Below are 17562 nucleotides of genomic sequence, written 5' to 3'. Positions count from 1 at the left end.
CTTCACCAAAACCCATAACCCCAGTCTAATCATGAGAAAAACACCAGACAAATTCCAATAGAGGCTCATTCTGCAAAAGGCCAGACCCGTACTCCTCAAAACTGTCAAGGTCATCAAAACCAATGGGAGTCACTCATGACCAAGAGGCGTCTAAGGAGACATGACAACTAACTAGTCAGCTAGTGTCATAATTGTCTGTGCTGTGATTGCATCTCTGCAAAAATTATATTAAGGGAATATAAAAAATGAAAAACATCAGTTTATTAGGCTTATATGACACTGGTAAAGTTTTAATCTTCAAAAGTGTATATTCAGGGCTTCCCTGGTGGCACAGTGGTTGAGAATCTGCCTGCCAATGCAGGGCCCACGGGTTCGAGCCCTTGTCTGGAAAGATCCCACATGCCGCGGAGCAACTAGGCCCGTGAGCCACAACTACTGAGCCTGCGTGTCTGGAGCCTGTGCTCCACAACAAGAGAGGCCGCGATAGTGAGAGGCCCACGCACCGCGATGAAGAGTGGCCCCCATTTGCCGCAGCTAGAGAAAGCCCTAGCACAGAAACGAAGACCCAACACAGCCGTAAATAAATAAATAAATAAATAATTTTTAAAAAAGAAGTGTATATTCATAATATTAAGAAAGTCAATTCCAGAAGAGGGAAATAGCAGGAAGAGGATTACATTTCCAGCAAGGGTGACTATCACTGGAAGATTTAAGGCACAAACAAAAGAGAAGAGAGAACCAGGTAATGGATGCAGCAGAAGTGAATAAAGAAAGAAGAGGGGACAACAGGAAAAAGAGAAGAGAGAGAGAGAGATACATACAGTGAAGAGAATGTCAATAATATTCTGTGCTCCAGTAATCATAACTGCTGACCTAAACAATCTCTGTTTTGCCATCCCTTTTTTGGATTCTTTATTTACTATGAATACTAACTAAAAATTATCAGAATAAGATTGAGTCCTCTTTCTTGACTTTTTTCTTTTTCTTCTGTGGTACATAAGATAATTTTCTGGACATGTAATTTCAAAACATGTTTTGGTCTGTTGTCATCTTCTGAACTAACCATGAAAGATAGACTTGTCTTGCATAAACTGAGACAAACATGTATTTACGTATTCAGTGAGGGATCTAATTCATGGGGAGTTGACTTATGATTATATCTTTATAAGAAGAGCACTGCTTGCTTAGAAAAGATGGCGACTATGATTACATTTGCCAAACTACTCCATGACTCAGAAGCTGATCTGTAGAAGGATTGAAAAAAATAACAATGCAAAAGAAGCTGTGTCTTGCTGTTCATTAAGTTACATAGCTGTGGTCCTTTTTTAAGTTATATGTTCAGATATTGTCAGTTGTGACCGTGACACCTTTGCCAATGCGTTTTTAATATTAACCGTCTTGCTGTTCACACACTGATATGTTACTAGCAATAGTTATAGTGTGTAGTAACTTGCAAATATTTATAATTGTACTATATGTTTCTCTTTTTAAAGTGCTTTTACATTTAAGAAGATGAAACTTAATTTAACTGATTTTTTAAAGTCATAAAGCTTTTACATTTATTTGGTATTTTGAATGCAGCTATAAATTCTGAATGAATTTAGGTTAAGAAGTAAAAAAGAACAGATTCAATATCTCCCCTAGACCTGGGCAAGAATGGCCCCACGTTAAAAAGAACTCTTCTTTGCCTTCCTCCCTGAGGGCAGGCCCTGCTACCACGGTGTGTAGCCCCAGGCCTGAGAGGTGGCAGGGATGGAGAAGCAAGCTGTAATATCCACTTGCGAACGTGGGAGGCCACTTGTAGTGCAGAATGGAGACAGGGGAGGGAAGAGAAGGAGGCAAAGCTGGGCTTGAGGTCATTTTTTTTTAAAAATTATTTATTTATTTACTTATGGCTGTGTTGGGTCTTCATTTCTGTGTGAGGGCTTTCTCTAGTTGTGGCAAGTGGGGGCCACTCTTCATCGCGGTGCGCGGGCCTCTCACTATCGCGGCCTCTCTTGTTGCGGAGCACAGGCTCCAGACGCGCAGGCTCAGTAGTTGTGGCTCACGGGCCTAGTTGCTCCGCGGCATGTGGGATCTTCCCAGACCAGGGCTCGAACCCGTGTCCTTGCATCGGCAGGCAGATTCTCAACCACTGCATCACCAAGGAAGCCCTTGAGGTCATTTTGAAGGTGTATTTTTAAAGGCAAGAAATTAGAACATACTTTAATAGTTTGTTAGCTTCATTTATAACTTTGAAATATTTAAACATATAGTAAGTGAGCCTCAATTTATATTCTTATTCCCCTTTAGCCACCAATGTTGGGGCAAATTTGGGTAGATTTAAAAAAAAACAAAAACAGATTAAGCTCATCTGTTCCTATTTTCTAAATTCTCTTAACCTATTAATAAGTACTCTAACAGGTAATCTTTGAATTTAATCATGAATTATAGGTAAAAGGCTCTTACTTAAAGATATATCCTATAAGCTTTTCAGTTTTTAGAGTAAGTGTATAAAATCATCCCAAATGTTTTCAATGCCAGCTCTTCAAGGAGAATATTGAAGGAGGAGGAAGAAAATGGAAAAGCAATTAAATAACCAACTATTGATACTTAGTTCTTTATGTGTTTAATGCAGAGGAAATATTTTTAGTCTTAAAAAAGGTATCCTGCTCTAAAGGATAAACTGGATGGGAAGGCAAGAGGAATGCACATGGAAGAATTAAAGTAAGACTGCAAATATGAAATCAGTGTTACTAGTAATAAATGCTTTCAGAAAAGGATTTCAGGAAGTTTGGGTTGTCAGGGAGACCTCCAGGCTGGGCCTTGCAGTGTGAATCAGAATGGGATTGGCACATCTATTTACAATAGCCAGGACATGGAAGCAACCTAAGTGTCCATCGACAGATGAATGGATAAAGAAGATGTGGCACATATATACAATGAAATATTACTCAGCCATAAAAAGAAACGAAATTGAGTTATTTGTAGTGAGGTGGATGGACCTAGAGTCTGTCATACGGAGTGAAGTAAGTCAGAAAGAGAAAAACAAATACCATATGCTAACACATATATATGGAATCTAAAAAAAAATTAAAAATGGTTCTGAAGAACCTAGGGGCAGGACAGGAATAAAGATGATAAAGATGCAGACATAGAGAATGGGCTTGAGGACACGGGGAGGGGGAAGGGTAAGCTGAGATGAAGTGAGAGAGTGGCATGGACATATATATACTACCAAATGTAAAATAGATAGCTAGGGGGAAGCAGCTGCATAGCACAGGGAGATCAGCTCGGTGCTTTGTGACCACCTAGAGGGGTGGGATAGGGAGGGTGGGAGGGAGACGCAAGAGGGAGGGGATATGGGGATATATGTATATGTAGAGCTGATTCACTTTGTTATAAAGCAGAAACTAACATACCATTGTAAAGCAATTATACTCCAATAAAGATGTTTAAAAAAAAAAAAAAAGAATGGGATTGGCACAGACAGATGAGGTGATATCCTGGGAGGGAAAAGCCACATGGGCTAAGGTACCATGAGACAGGTAAGCACTACATGTGTTTGGGGGAACTGGAGACTTACTAATTTGGCAGGAGAGGATGGTTTGTATCATACACAAAGGCAGATGGACTTGAAAGATATAGTACTGTCTGTTTAGGGTTCTGAAAGTTTGGGCTTTACCCTGTAGACAGTGGATAGTTGCTGAAGGTTTTTGAGATACAGATGATAGTATGAAGTCTGTGACTTGGAAGGAACGAACAAATGGCTGTGTTCAGACGCACTGGCAGAGAGAGATGAGAGGTAGGCAGACCATCTGGCAGGAGGTCCTGAGCTCCTGGACCAGAGAACAGGCCAGGGATCAGACATTTTGAAAAAGAGACATTTTCTCTTTCACAGAATGTAAAACATTTCCTGATGGTTTTCAGAAATATCAGCAACAATTTCCACCAGGAACAAATGACTGGTGATGAAATATAATGGAATAATAGAAAATAAAAGTAATATACATTTTCCACTTAGCACACTCATATTCCATGTCCTAGTGTTTCGTATTTACCTGTTTTACCTGCTTCTCTAAATGAAGAAAGGTAAGCACCACCTAACTCATATTTGAAGCAGTTCAAGTATATTTACAAAATTCAACTGGTGGAATATAATTATGTTAACCTTGTCTGTACAGAGCATAGGAAAGTGTCTTTAGCCCCAGGTAATGAGAACATGTCACTCCTATATATAAAAATGTCACATCGGGTGAGGCAAGCAATATGGTAAAGAGGAAAAAGACATTGGAACCTAGGGGTCTGTGAGGTTGTTCTGGTGATGGTCCTTCCACTGAATGGCTCTTAAGACCTGGGGCAACTCCTTTATCCTTCTGAGACAGCCTCCCTTAAGGAGATTAAATTCTAAAAACTCCAAGGCCCTTTTCAGCTCTAACATTCTATAATTATGGAGTTAGATCTAACACCAAAAGAGCATTTCATAAAATGGATTTCTAATATACTTTGAGTCAGACTCTCTGGTTAGGTTTCCTGGCGGCTGAGAATAATGCAAGTATGGATTTATCTACAGTTAATTTGAGGGAAACTTGAGGTAGAGTTTTTGTTTGTTTGTTTTGTTTTTGTTTATTTAATGCTGGATGTATAGCAAGGTCATTAGGTCATTCAGTATGTGAAATGGTATTTCCCCTTCCCCATGAATCACCGTTAAAAATGGGTTTGTGTGCAGATGTAGCTTAATGGATGATATTCCTTCTGTGAAATTTTTAGGGACTGCCCACGAGGGACAGGAAGTGTGGCCAGTTCCCTGTAGACAGTGTGGTAAATTGGTTACAAGCATACGTTCTGGAGTCACATCAACTCAGGTTCAAATCTGAGTTCTGCCCCTTGGGATAGTTACTAAACCTTTCTGCGCTTCTGTTTACTCATCTGCCTCATTGGGTTGCTTTGGGGATTAAGTGAGTTTATTACGAGTAAAGCACTGGAACACCACCCACCACAAGGATTTGGTAAGATGTTATTATTATTAGACAAGACAAGAATAAAGCTATTTATCTAGGAAGGCACCCTGGCATGGAGAGCTGGAGACGTAATTATGTGGACCAACCTATCTCCTTCAAGATCAGTTCAGCCACTTTTGCAATGATTTTTTGTATTGGTCGGATTGTAACTCCAAAGCCACAAAAAATGACTGTTCTCATCATTGTTTCATCCTGTTTGCGGTTTGCTAAAGATGAATGTGTTGTTTTCTGTATGCTTACTTTCAAGAAGGAATGTTCTGCAGTGAACATTCAGGAAGAAGAGGTTTAGAGGCAGAACGAAGGAAGTGGATCTTATGTTAGCATTGTGCTTCCAGTGGATAGTGAATATTCTTTAAAAGGTGTTTTCTGGGGGAAAATTCTGCTATAGGTCGAGGAACTAAAACTTCAAGTTCAGCTGAAGCAGTGAGTCAGGGTTTCTAAGACCAGCCCCATCCAGGCTACTTCATCTTAGATAACAAACTGAGGTTGGTTTTCGACTCATAGCTAATGGATTACCTCAGGTTACCTCAAATTAAGCTTCATTTATTTGGGTTTTAGAAAACTCCTAGCAAAACATCTCACTTTCAATCATCCCTGGTGATCCGAGCTCTGACCAAATAGCCAGAAAAGAAATAAAGAGAGAGGGAGGTGGACAATGGGCCTTCTTGTAGCCCCACCCTTCCTTCAGACCTTTGCCCTACTGGAGAGCAACTTTCTGCCGAGGTTTTCCTGAAGTCTCTCTCTGTTCCTTAGCTGAGAGGGAACCATGTTTATGGGGCTCATCAGAAGAGGGTGTGAAGGCTTTCTTCCTGTCTGAAGGATCTCAAGCCATGAAAAGGTCTTTTTATTCTCCGTTTGGTGGAGCCAGAGCAGGGCACTGGGCCATTTGGGGGAGGTGTGCCAAGGCACCAGTTCCTTCCCTTAGGGCAGGGGAGCCTCTGTAGGAGTTCCTGTCCCTCCACAAAGGAGGAGGGCACACTGTGCTCCCTGGCGGGGAGCCTGACAGCAGCTCAAGTGCCAGAACTGTGCCTCCTGAGCTGGGATGTGGCCGTCCACAGTGTGAGACAAAGTGAGGAGGGACGGCGATGGTTTCCACGACTGCCCCCTAGGTTTAGAAGATGCCAGGAGAACCCTTCATACGCCGCCCTCCAAGGCTAGATCTGCACGCTGTGGAAGAGCTGCTCTGTAACAGGGGTGCAGGAAAATGAAAAAGGAAATGAGTGTGTGTGTGTGTTTATTTATGTTAAGAAGATTAGCTCTATCTTATCTCTCCTTCTAAACCTTTAATTCCAATTATGTTTGTAACCAGACAAAGCCAGTTAAACTGTGGTTTGGGCTGAGGCTGATGACAGCTACAATCTAGAAACTGATTGATGCACAGGCTGAATTGCAAAATCTTGTGCTGAAAGTAATTGCCACGTGGGACAACGCCTGAAGGATTGGGCTGTGCCTCTCACACGTCTGCTAAGGACAGGTCGACATTTGACAGAGCACAAATCAATGGAAAGGATGCCCATGTCAAGTGTATTTTGCAGGCATACTTTGAATACTGACCCCAGCTTTACTTTTGAACCCTTTGAGGCTGAGGAGACCATGCCTTTCCCAGGCCTTTTCTAATCAGTGTGCACCTCTGATTAGACATAAACACAGGACAAGAGAAACCTTGCTGGGGTAATAGTTGATGCTCAATGAATGTGTGAATGAATAAATGAATGAATGAACCCAGTTTCTCATGGGCTTTGACACCAAGAGCATATACTTTAATCGAAAATCATTTCCACCAGTGAAACATCTGTATCCTTCCTGGTGTTTTACATGTATTCTGTGATTGCATGTTCACTCTCCTTATAGCAGTAGCTACAACATGTTATACAGATTTCACCTTGTTCTATTTGAATCTCATATTCCACCCTCCCTTATAATCTAGAAGGTGCGTATTTTATCATTTGTGCATTTCTCATGTCCAGGTCACCCCTTCCACCTGGACCCGCAACTCAGCCCTGCTTTCAGAATTGTGAGGAGGGCTACTCATCTGAGTGGCATTACTTTGATTGGGTGGGGCTCAGTATGTGAAAGCAGAAACAATCAAGATTATTCCGTGTCAGCACTGTCTTTACAAAAAAGTTCTATGGACTATTTCCTTTCCACGCCCTGGATTTATCACTCCCTCTTAGAAAGTATAAATCTTTAATTTCAGCGATTTAAATGTCTGGCCCAATGTAGTAGTTAAAATTCTAAATGTCATCCAAATGGTCATTCTCCCTTTGCCCAGCTAGGGTGGGTTTTGGGTGGGGCCCCCTGCAGGGAGGGGGTGGAGTAGCCAGCTTCTCCTCTGTTCCTCCCGCTCCCCGATTTTACCCCTTTACTATTCAGTCCCAGCTCACACTCATTCTCTGTGGGTTAGGCCCAGACGGAGTGGGGATTTGGGTGGAAAAGGGGCACTGTCTTATGTTGAAGGTGTTGTCTGGCTTAAGTGGATATTTATAGCTGCTTCTTTCTCTCCAGGGGCTTTTGTGGTTTTCTCTAGGGCTCTTGTTGGACATATAGCTCATTGTAATTCCCAGGATGGCCAGAACTTGCCCCTTAGCCCTCAGGTGTTGAGTCCACCCCACACTGACCCTGCTAGAGTCCCGATCCACAACCTCCCCCTTCTCGGGCAGAGCCTCCGTTAAGACTGCTCCAGGCTGGCTCTCTCCTGCAGGGTCCACATCTGTTCCGTGGAAAACTTCCCTCACCATCAGTGCAAATACCAGTGCCTCCTTCTTTCTCTCCAATAATCTCAGCCCCTTGACTTTAGATCTCGCAAATGTGAGGCAGACACTTGTCTTCTGTGTCTCCCAACCTCCAAGAGACACACATGAAGCTCTCCATTTGTCCCCCTGAATGTCTCTCACTAGGCTTGAGGGAGGGGAAGCACCTGTGTTCTCTCTTCCATGGGGGAAGTGAGAGAGGGAAGAAAAATTCCACCCTGCAGCAGCCTTCTCCAAATGCAATCTCTTTCACAGCTTCTTTGACTTCAAAATTTCTTATACTGGCTCTGAGACATCACCTCTGCAAGTCCTGGTATAGGCGGTCGATGCACCTCACTTTGGAATGTGCAGGTACCTGGCACTACGGGTTTGTTCTCAGATTTGAGGTTTACCTGAAACTGAGCAAAAAGCATTCCATTTCAACAGCCTGTTGCATATGTATATAGAGGATAAGTATTTTTACAACCCCTGCTCATTGTACTGTGTTGATATGGAGAAATTGTATAAAACAATAATAGCAGATTCTTACATAGCACAGCATTTATTGTATGCCAGGCACTGTTCTAATCCTGGCATTGTTTAGTGTTTTTGTTTTTATAACAGTATTCACTTATTTATTGAGAGGTATAAAATACATGTGGCCAATGTTGTTATTTTCATTTGCAAATGGAAGTGTCGGAAAGGATAAAAACCTGTACTTAACTTTTTGTCAAGGTTATCTGCCGTCAAACTACTCTCATTGAGGCTTCTGCAGGTCTGGAATTCTCTTTCCACTGGATAAGAGTATGTAGTGGGAATCCCAGTTGATGATAACTTATTTATTAAAAAAAAAAAAATCAGCACAGTCAAGTTTTCTTAGTCGTAAGGATTTTTGGATTTTGTCCTTGAAAGAGGTCAGGATCTTCCTGAGTGCTGGGTCCTTGAATGTTCTTTCAGTCATCAAAAGTGGAGTCCTTTATTTTCTCATACTCTGATTCCAATGACAATTCATTCATTTTTAGGTTTTTTTTTTTTTTTTCCAATTTAAGATCAATTAGATTACCAGTTTATTATAAAAGGGTACAACTCAGGAACAGCCAGATGGAAGAGATGAACAGGGCAAGGTATGGAGAAGGGACCACAGAGCTTCCACGCCCTCTCCAAGCACACCACTCTCCCAGCACCTCCACATGTTCACAACCCAGAAGCTCCATTTAATCCTTACAACAACTCTATGAGGTAGATACAATTATTACTCCTATTTCTCCAGATGAGAACCCTGAGGAATAGAGGTCTCTCGACTTGCCCAAGGTCACTCAGTAGTAAGTGTCAGAGCTGGGATTTGAACCTGTGTAACAAAGCTACATGTGTGCTCGTGACCACTGCATTATGCTGCCTCACATGCTCTTGTAGAGGGAGGGGCATCCTCTCCGGAGTCAGGCAGACCTGGGATGAATTCCATCCAGCTCTACTTGCCATGTGACTTTGGAAAAGCTACTCTTACCTCTAGTTTCTTCCTCCGGAAAATGAGGATAATGCATTTGGCCTTTTGCATTCATGTGGCATGCGTCCGGTGGGATTGGGCCCTTCCCACTCCTTCTCTACTCTCCTCCCACCATGCTAGCTGAAGAAGAGTCTCTTTACATCAGGTGCTCCGAATATGCTCCAGCATGGCGATATTAAGCCCTGCTCTCGCTTAGCAAGCAACCGGAGATGGCATTTCTGCTCTATTTAATGTGTGGTCCTCTCTTTAAGGAAGTAGGGAAGGTGCTGCAAAGATATTTCTCTATTTCTGGTCAAATGCAGGCCTGGAGTTAAGTTTCTCAGTTGTGTGTCCTTCTTCCAAGTAGTCCTGAAACATTTTCATGAGCAGCAGAGCTTTGCGGAAGGGTTCTAGCAGGATGTGAGTAGTTCCTCCAGCAGCCTGGCTGTGAGCAAGACTGTACACAAGGGCACCATGTGGTCCCGGGGACCTTGGCAGAGGGGGTGCGCTGGTGCATTTAAGTGGAGAAAAACCTACATTTTCACCCTTCATCTTCTTTAACGTGTGAAAGTGGCACCATGAGTTCTGGTATCAAACAGACCTGGATTCAAACCCCAGTCATATGACTTTGCAAGACAGGTCAATTAATTTAGTCTTACTGAACCTCAGTTTTCTCACTTATGAAATGGGACCATAATATTTACCTCTTGGGGTGGCTGTGGGGCTTAAATATGATCAGGGCTCCTCAGAAATTAAGAGAGGCTGAGCTCACTCCCATTTTAGAAACTCCTACAACAACCAAAAGTCAAATGTCAAAATGTCAAAAATAGGGTTATGAAAATACTGATTTGTTCTAAATTTTTACTTTTTAAAAATTAATATTCTTAGCATACACAAATATAATTATGTATTTGCAAGATAAGGATATGCTAAAAAATGTTAGTTTATATTTCGTGAGATGTTGTTTTATAAGGGACCAGAATTCCTGTTATTGTCTCCATGTACTTGAGTCTTTTATGTCATTTACAAATACAAGTTTGTATCTGAGGCCCTTCATGTATGTGAGCCCTGGGCTGACTGCTGTGCTCCTGCCCCTTGTTAGGGACCTCAGGCTCTGCCGAAGTCCCTGGCTCATAGGAGGCACTCCTGGACCTTAATTCCCATCCTCCCTTCTTTCCATTTCCCTTTCTGCAGCTGCCACTAGAACACAGTGAGAAGGCCTTCCATAGCACTTTCATAGATTTGGCCTTAGCATTGTTCCAGGGCCCCATAACTTTTTTCTTGCAACTTGAGATTTTATTTTACTTTCATTAGTTTCCTTGCACTGGGGCAATAAGGACACTGGAAATAGTCTCACTTCATTATTGTTTATCATCCATTTTTTAAAATTGAGAAATGATCCACATACCATAAAATTTGTCCTTTTAAAGTATACAGTGGTTCAGTGGTTTTTATTTCCAAGGTTGTACAGCCATCACCACTACCTAATCCCAGAACATCTTCAGCACTCCAAAGAGAAACCCATCCATAGTCCCTCCCCACTCCCTCTCCTCCCCCTGCCCCCCCCCCCCCGCCCCATCCTTGGCAACCGTTAATCCATTTTCTGTCTCTATGGATTTGCCCACTCTGGATATATGATAAAAGTGGAATTATACAATATGTGGTCTTTTGTGTCTGGCTTTTTTCACTTAGCATCATGGTCTCAAGGTTCTTCAGTATGTAGTATGTATTGCAACGTAATATTCTCTTGCATGGATATGCCAGATTTTGTTTATTCATTCATCAGTCAATGAACTTTTGGGTTGTTTCCACTTTTTCGCTATTATGAATAATATTACTGTGAACATTCATGTTCAAGTTTTTTTTGTGAACATATGTTTTCAATTCTCTTAGTATATGCCCAGCAGTGAAGTTGCTGGGTCATATGGTACTTTTATGTACCAAAACTGGTACTACCAAACTGTTTTCCAAATTGGCTGCACTTTTACAATATATAAGAGTTCTAATTTATCCATATCCTCGCCAAAATTTGTCATTGTTTTGATTGTATCTATCCTAGTGGGTGTGAAGTGGTATCTTATTATGCTTTTGATTTGTGTTTGCCTAATGACTAATGATGTTGAGCATCTTTTCATGTGCTTACTGTCCATTTGTATATCTTCTCTGGAGAAATGTCTATTCAAGTCCTTCGCTCATTTTAAAATTAGATTATTTGTATTTTTGTTGTTGAATTGTAAGAGTTCTAGATACTAAACCCCCATATGTGGTTTGATGTTTGATTTACAAGATATGTGACTTGCAGATATTTCCTCCCATTCTGTGGTCTATCTTTTCACTTTCTTGCTAGTATTCTTAAAAGCACAAAAGTTTTTATTTTCGATGAAGTCCAATTTATCTGTGTATATTTTTGGTGCTTTACATATTATAAGAAACCATTGCCAAATTTAAAGTCACAAAGATTTACACCTATGTTTTCTCTTAAGAGTTTTGTAGTTTTAGCTTACATTTAGGTCTTTGATCAGTTTTGAGTTATTTTTTATATATGGGGTGAGATAGGGGTCATCATCCAGTTTTTTTGCTAGAATTATAGTTTATTTTCTCAGTGGCATGATGTCGGGGAAGACGTAATTGCAGAAATGATTGCCAGGATTTAAGGGAAGTATAAAGCTCATAAGGTCTGAGGTCCAGTGATTCTGATTAGGTCCAGTATGGCCGGCAAAGATGGTGTGGGCCACAGGAGGGCCTGGTTGACCCTGTGACCAAGCTAGGATTGCTCAATGCAGCCTAGCATTTATCAAGAGGATCTGAGTATTAAAGGAAACTTGGCTGCTACAATGGAGATGAAAGTTCAGCTTAGAAGAATTCTGTCACTCTGACAAAGTAAATTTAGGAAGAGAATAATTACAAACCCTTACCAGCTGGTGATTCTTCTTATCAGCCAGTAGAATTAGACCATGACACATTTGTCTGCAGTACTCCATGCTAGTCTTTATGATGTGAGGCCTCCAGCTCTTCCTTTCCCTAATCTCAGCTGCATCTCCTTCAGAAACAGCAAGAGGGAGAGGCGAGGCTTACTCTTGCCCCAGAGATTCCTTTGCCTTCTCAGCTGGAGACCCTCCATTGGGCCCTCTGGGTTCCTCTCCACCCTTCTCCAGGTCTGGCTTTGGCCTCTGGCTTCCTGATGAGCTCAGTCAAAGGGAGTCACACCAGGAGATCAGAGGGAGGGAGGGGAGATGAGGCATCTACCCACCCTGATCCCCTCCCTCCGGGGTGGCTGCAGGCTGCTCTCAGTGTCCTACTCAGCACAGCCCTCTGCTCTGCCTGTCCTGGTATCTGCTCCCTCCCTGCCCTTCACAGCGGTTAGCAGCCTTGGAGCAGGACATAAGCTTCTTCGCGCCCTGCCCACACCTTTGCCCTGTTGTCAGACTCTCATCAAATTCTCCCACTCTTCCTGTACTTACTTACCCCTGGCTGATACACCTTCTCTCCCAGTCAGGCATGTATGTGCAGACCAGACCTGAATCAAGCCTTTCATTATCTGTGAGTGCCTTTATTCATTTAGCAGATGTCTTTCAAGTACCTGTTATGTATGTGAGATGCCTCTTATGAGCCAGCTCTTTTAGGCAACTGGGGGTTTGGGGTGAGTGAAATAGGGAAAGTCCCTGCTCTCCAGGAGCCTGCATTCTGACAGAAGACAATCAAGTAGATACATTGTATCATTAGCTAGTGGTAGGTGCTGGGGGAAACAGCACAGGCAGTGGGAGCAGAAATGATGGCAGGGAGTGCTATTTTAGATAGCAGCAGCAGTCACAGAAGGCCTCCCTGAAGGGACTTGAGTTAAGTGAAGAATGCCCATGCGGCTCCCTGGGAGAAGGGCATTCCAGAAGAAAGAACAGCACACACAAAGGCCCTTGGCTCGGTTAAGGAGTGGTAACAAGAGCACAGGGGCTGGAGGGGAGCGAATGGGGTAGGCAGGGGCCGGATCACGCAGGGGCTTGATGGCCATTGTCAGAGCTTTGAATTTCTTTCTGAACATCATGGAAGCCATTGGAGGATTTTAAGCAGGGGAGTGTCAGACATGATCTGACTTGTGGTTTTAAAAGGATCACCATTCAGCGTGACCAGGGAAAAAGGGTCCCTAGATAGCACTGTCAAATGACAAAAATAATACAATTTAGTAACAAGTTTGATGTCCTTTATTCAAGGGAAAGGACTGGACTGGGGAAGTACAGTGCCTCACAAGCGGTGGAGCTCTCTTCCTGAGGGATTTTGGGCAAGAGCGAGATTCATGCAGCGTTAGAAGTGGCAACAAGGAAACAGGATGTGATTGGCTAGGAGGTGGTGATTTCCATATAAGGCTAGCAGGTGCTAGTTTCTAGGGTAAGGTGAGCTAAAGCTGAGTTGGAGAATTGTGATTGGTATGTGTCAGGTTTCCTTGACAGGTGTTTCCTGTAAGAGCAGGATGACTTAGATTTGTGACGTGGGCTAGGCTACTGGGGCGGTCTCCATTTTATGGGCCCCAATATACGAATTACCTTTATCACCATCTAGCCTTGCCTCTTCCCATGTGGCCTCAGCCACATTCCCTAACCCATCCCAGGAGGCTGAGTGTCTATCTATCCAATGAATGTGACACGGTATCTACGGTGCGGGAACGTACCAAGAGAGACGCCCCCAGAAGATGGCTGAATGCTCCCAAGAGACAGCAGAAATTACATTTGAGGTGGAGGGGGTATTAAAAATGAAATTGATAAAGAGGGAGACAAGCAAGAGGGTTGTGAGGGAAGACAAGGGGGAACCAGAGAAACAGAGTGGTTCCTGGTAGAGCAGTGTGGTGAAAGCTGGTGTAGAGAGCGGAGGGTAAGAACATGGGATTCGGAGCCCAGCAGCACTGGGTTTGAATCTGGACACTGTTGATTCGTTCTCTGCCCTTGGGCAAGTTACTTACCTTCTCTGAACTTGCTTCCTCATTTGAAAATGGGGACGGTAACAAGTACCTCTTCAGAGTCAATGAGATTATGTATATAAAGCACTTAGCAACGTGTTTGGGACATAGTTAACGCTTATGGTTGAAATTTATAAAAATATAATACAAATATCTGCTATTTGGTGTCCCCCAAGACTTCCAGCCATAGGAGGACACCTGTCCTTCACTGCTCAAATAAAAAGAGGGAAGCCCCCTTCCACATGCTAGGCAAAGCCAGAGGCCTCCCTGCCCTCCCCCACCTCTGGCTCTGACCCTTCTCAGAGTGTCCACTCCCTCTCTCACCTCTCCTCCCATGTTTCCTTTGGCCACACGTCAGCCTGTTCGTGTACCTCAGTCCCCTTCTTGATTCCCCAGAAGCACCACTACCCTCACAGTCGCATACAGAAAACTCTTACTGAGGGTGTGGCACAGTATGGCCAGCAATTGAAAATCATATATTGATCACTACTGTTGATAAAATTTCCTCAGCCATTCTCCACACTGGGAATGACTCACTGACCTTTTTTCCAAGTCTCAACCTTTATTCTGTTTTTAGAGGCCAGTCTTCAATCCCCCAAATTCCTTTTTTTTTTTTTTTTCCCCATGAAGATCTATGCTTCCTACTCTTATCTGTCCTATTTTTCAATATATAAATCTTTTTTTTTAAATTAATTAATTAATTTATTTTTGGCTGTGTTGGGTCTTCGTTTCTGTGCGAGGGCTTTCTCTAGTTGTGGCAAGCGGGGGCCACTCTTCATCGCGGTGCGCGGGCCTCTCACTATTGCGGCCTCTCTTGTTGCGGAGCACAGGCTCCAGACGCGCAGGCTCAGTAGTTGTGGCTCACGGGCCCAGTTGCTCCGCGGCATGTGAGATCTTCCCAGACCAGGGCTCGAACCCGTGTCCCCTGCTTTAGCAGGCAGATTCTCAACCACTGCACCACCAGGGAAGCCCCCAATATATAAATCTTTTAAACATTTCTCTAAACCAAGGGCCATCTTATTTGAGATATCTATCCACTTAAATGCACAGATTTTGGAATGATTATCTTCTTTTCCACATAATTTGATTATTGTTAGATATGAGTCTATTAAATGGAGGAGAGCATGTAGACTGAGCTTGCTGCTGCGTGCCCGTCCTCCACCTCCTGATGAAATGGATCCAGTAAGTGTTTTGTTGCAGAGATCGGAAATCTCCTTTCTGTTAGTAAACAAGATATTTGATATCATAGAGGAAAAAAGCCCCTTAGCGTTTACTGCATAGTGAGAATCCGGAAGCAGGGGAGATAACAGTATCAACATCTGAAAAGCCGGGAGAGAGCAAAGGATCTCCCTTATCTTCTGAACCAAGAAAGCAGTCAACCTTTTCGCTTAGATGAAGAGCCAAACATTTGCTACCCTTGTTAACACACAAAATGTGCCTCTCTTGCCTTCAAAGGCTGCCTGTTGATCACCAGTAAAGTCCCAAGCAACCCCTACGGGAACTCTATGTCTCAGCCAGAGTGTTTCATTGGCTTCTCCCTAAATAGACATTGCACTTTTCCATCTCTGCTTTGCTCATGCTCTTCCTTTGTCCTGGGATGCTGATCTACCCCATTTCTACCTAACACACCAATTCAAACTCCAGCTTGTGCCACCGCTTTCACAAAGCCTTCCCTGATTGCTCTCCTCCTTCACATTCCTAGTTTAAGAATTCCTACAACTTATCAGATACATGCTGATGTATTTTGTCCCCACAGAGTTGCCTATATTATGGACCCCAGTAGATTAAAGTTTCTCAAATACATGGATTAATCCTTACACTTTAAAAAAATCTATTGCAAAATGTAGCCCAGCGAAAAGTGGCCAGTAAATATTTATTGATATTGAATTAGTTTTCTATTGCTGCATAACATTATCATAAATTTAGCAGCTGAAAACAACATGGATTTAATTGTCTCAGATTCCATGGGTCAGGAGTCTGAACAAGGCTTAACTGGATTCTCCACTCAGGGTCTCACAACCTGCAATCATGGTGTCAGCTGGGGCTGCAGTTTCATCTGAGGCTAGGAGTCCTTTTCCAAGCTCCTGTGGTTGTTGGCAAGATTCCACTTCCTTGCTGTAGAACTCATAGCAGCTTGCTTTTCAAAAGTCATCAGGGGAGAGCCTTTGATGCTTCAAGTTTCTGACCTCTGGGCTCTCTTTTAAAGGGCTTACCTGACTGGGTCAGGTCTACCTAGGATAATCTCCCTTTTGAGTAACTCAAAGTCAGCTCATTAGGGAACTTAATTACATCTGCAAAATCCCTTCACCTTTGCCTCATAATGTACCTAATCACAGAAGTGACATCCATCATATTGATAGGACCTGCCCACACTCAAAGGGAGGGGATTACACAGGGTGCGTGTACCGAGGGTGGGAATTTGGGGAATCATCTTAGAATTCTTCCTACCACAAATACTTTTTGAGCAACAGTCTTAATAGAGTGTTTTTTATTTGATTGTGTCACAGATCCCAAATTACTTCAAAATAATAGGAAAAATTTCAAATTAATTACTATTTTGAGAGATTGAAAAGGAAAACAGTAATTATTTTGAATCATTTTAGTTTGGTTGTAGTTTATGTTGTTTAGAGTTGGTTTCAGTTCATTTTATTCAGTCTGTACACAAGAACACAAAATTATCCTGTGTAAGTGACAGAGTTGAGTTTGTTAATTAATAGTGAGGAAACAGACTAAATGTCTAAAAAGTGCATGGATTGAGGAACAGGTAAAGAACTATGGGAAGATTTTGTCTGGAATGGAGAGACTAATTTCTCTAGCAGGGCATGAAAATTCAACCAGAGGGGAGTCCTTAGTCTAATGAGCTCACATTACAGTGTTGTTTCCCTCTCAGAATCCCACCCAGCTTTTTATTCAAATATATCCACAAAAAAGAAACAAAATTGAGTTATTTGTAGTGAGGTGGATGGACCTAGAGTCTGTCATACAGAGTGAAGTAAGTCAGAAAGAGAAAAACAAATACCGTATGCTAACACATATATATGGAATCTAAAAAAAAAAAAAAAATGGTCATGAAGAACCTAGGGGCAAGACGGGAATAAAGACACAGACCTACTAGAGAATGGACTTGAGGATATGGGGAGGGGGAAGGGTAAGCTGGGACAAAGTGAGAGAGTGGCATGGACATACATACACTACCAAACGTAAAATAGATAGCTAGTGGAAAGCAACCGCATAGCACAGGGAGATCAGCTCGGTGCTTTGTGACCACCTAGAGGGGTGGTAGGGAGGGTGGGAGGGAGGGAGACGCAAGAGGGAAGAGATATGGGGACATATGTATACGTATAACTGATTCACTCTGTTATAAAGCAGAAACTAACACACCATTGTAAAGCAATTATACTCCAA

The 17562-nt window shown here is 42.6% G+C and overlaps 1 protein-coding gene and 1 long non-coding RNA gene across 3 annotated transcripts in view; one reads left to right on the top strand and one right to left on the bottom strand.

Annotated features, from left to right (window-relative positions):
• The window catches only part of CRYBG1 (crystallin beta-gamma domain containing 1), a 221437-nt gene that overhangs the window by 120526 nt on the left and 83349 nt on the right, over positions 1-17562 (top strand). The window lies entirely within an intron of this gene.
• On the bottom strand, positions 1874-17431 carry LOC309667236. The gene is made up of 2 exons (XR_014267648.1): positions 12128-17431; positions 1874-8148 (listed from the first exon to the last, which is right to left on the bottom strand). It is a non-coding gene; the product is annotated as an uncharacterized lncRNA (long non-coding RNA).

This window comes from Balaenoptera physalus (genome assembly GCF_965194825.1).
Source record: "Balaenoptera physalus genome assembly, chromosome: 9".
Classification (NCBI taxonomy): Eukaryota; Metazoa; Chordata; class Mammalia; order Artiodactyla; family Balaenopteridae; genus Balaenoptera; species Balaenoptera physalus.
Note: the sequence above shows the minus strand (reverse complement) of the source record. Positions and strands in the feature narration are given on the sequence as shown.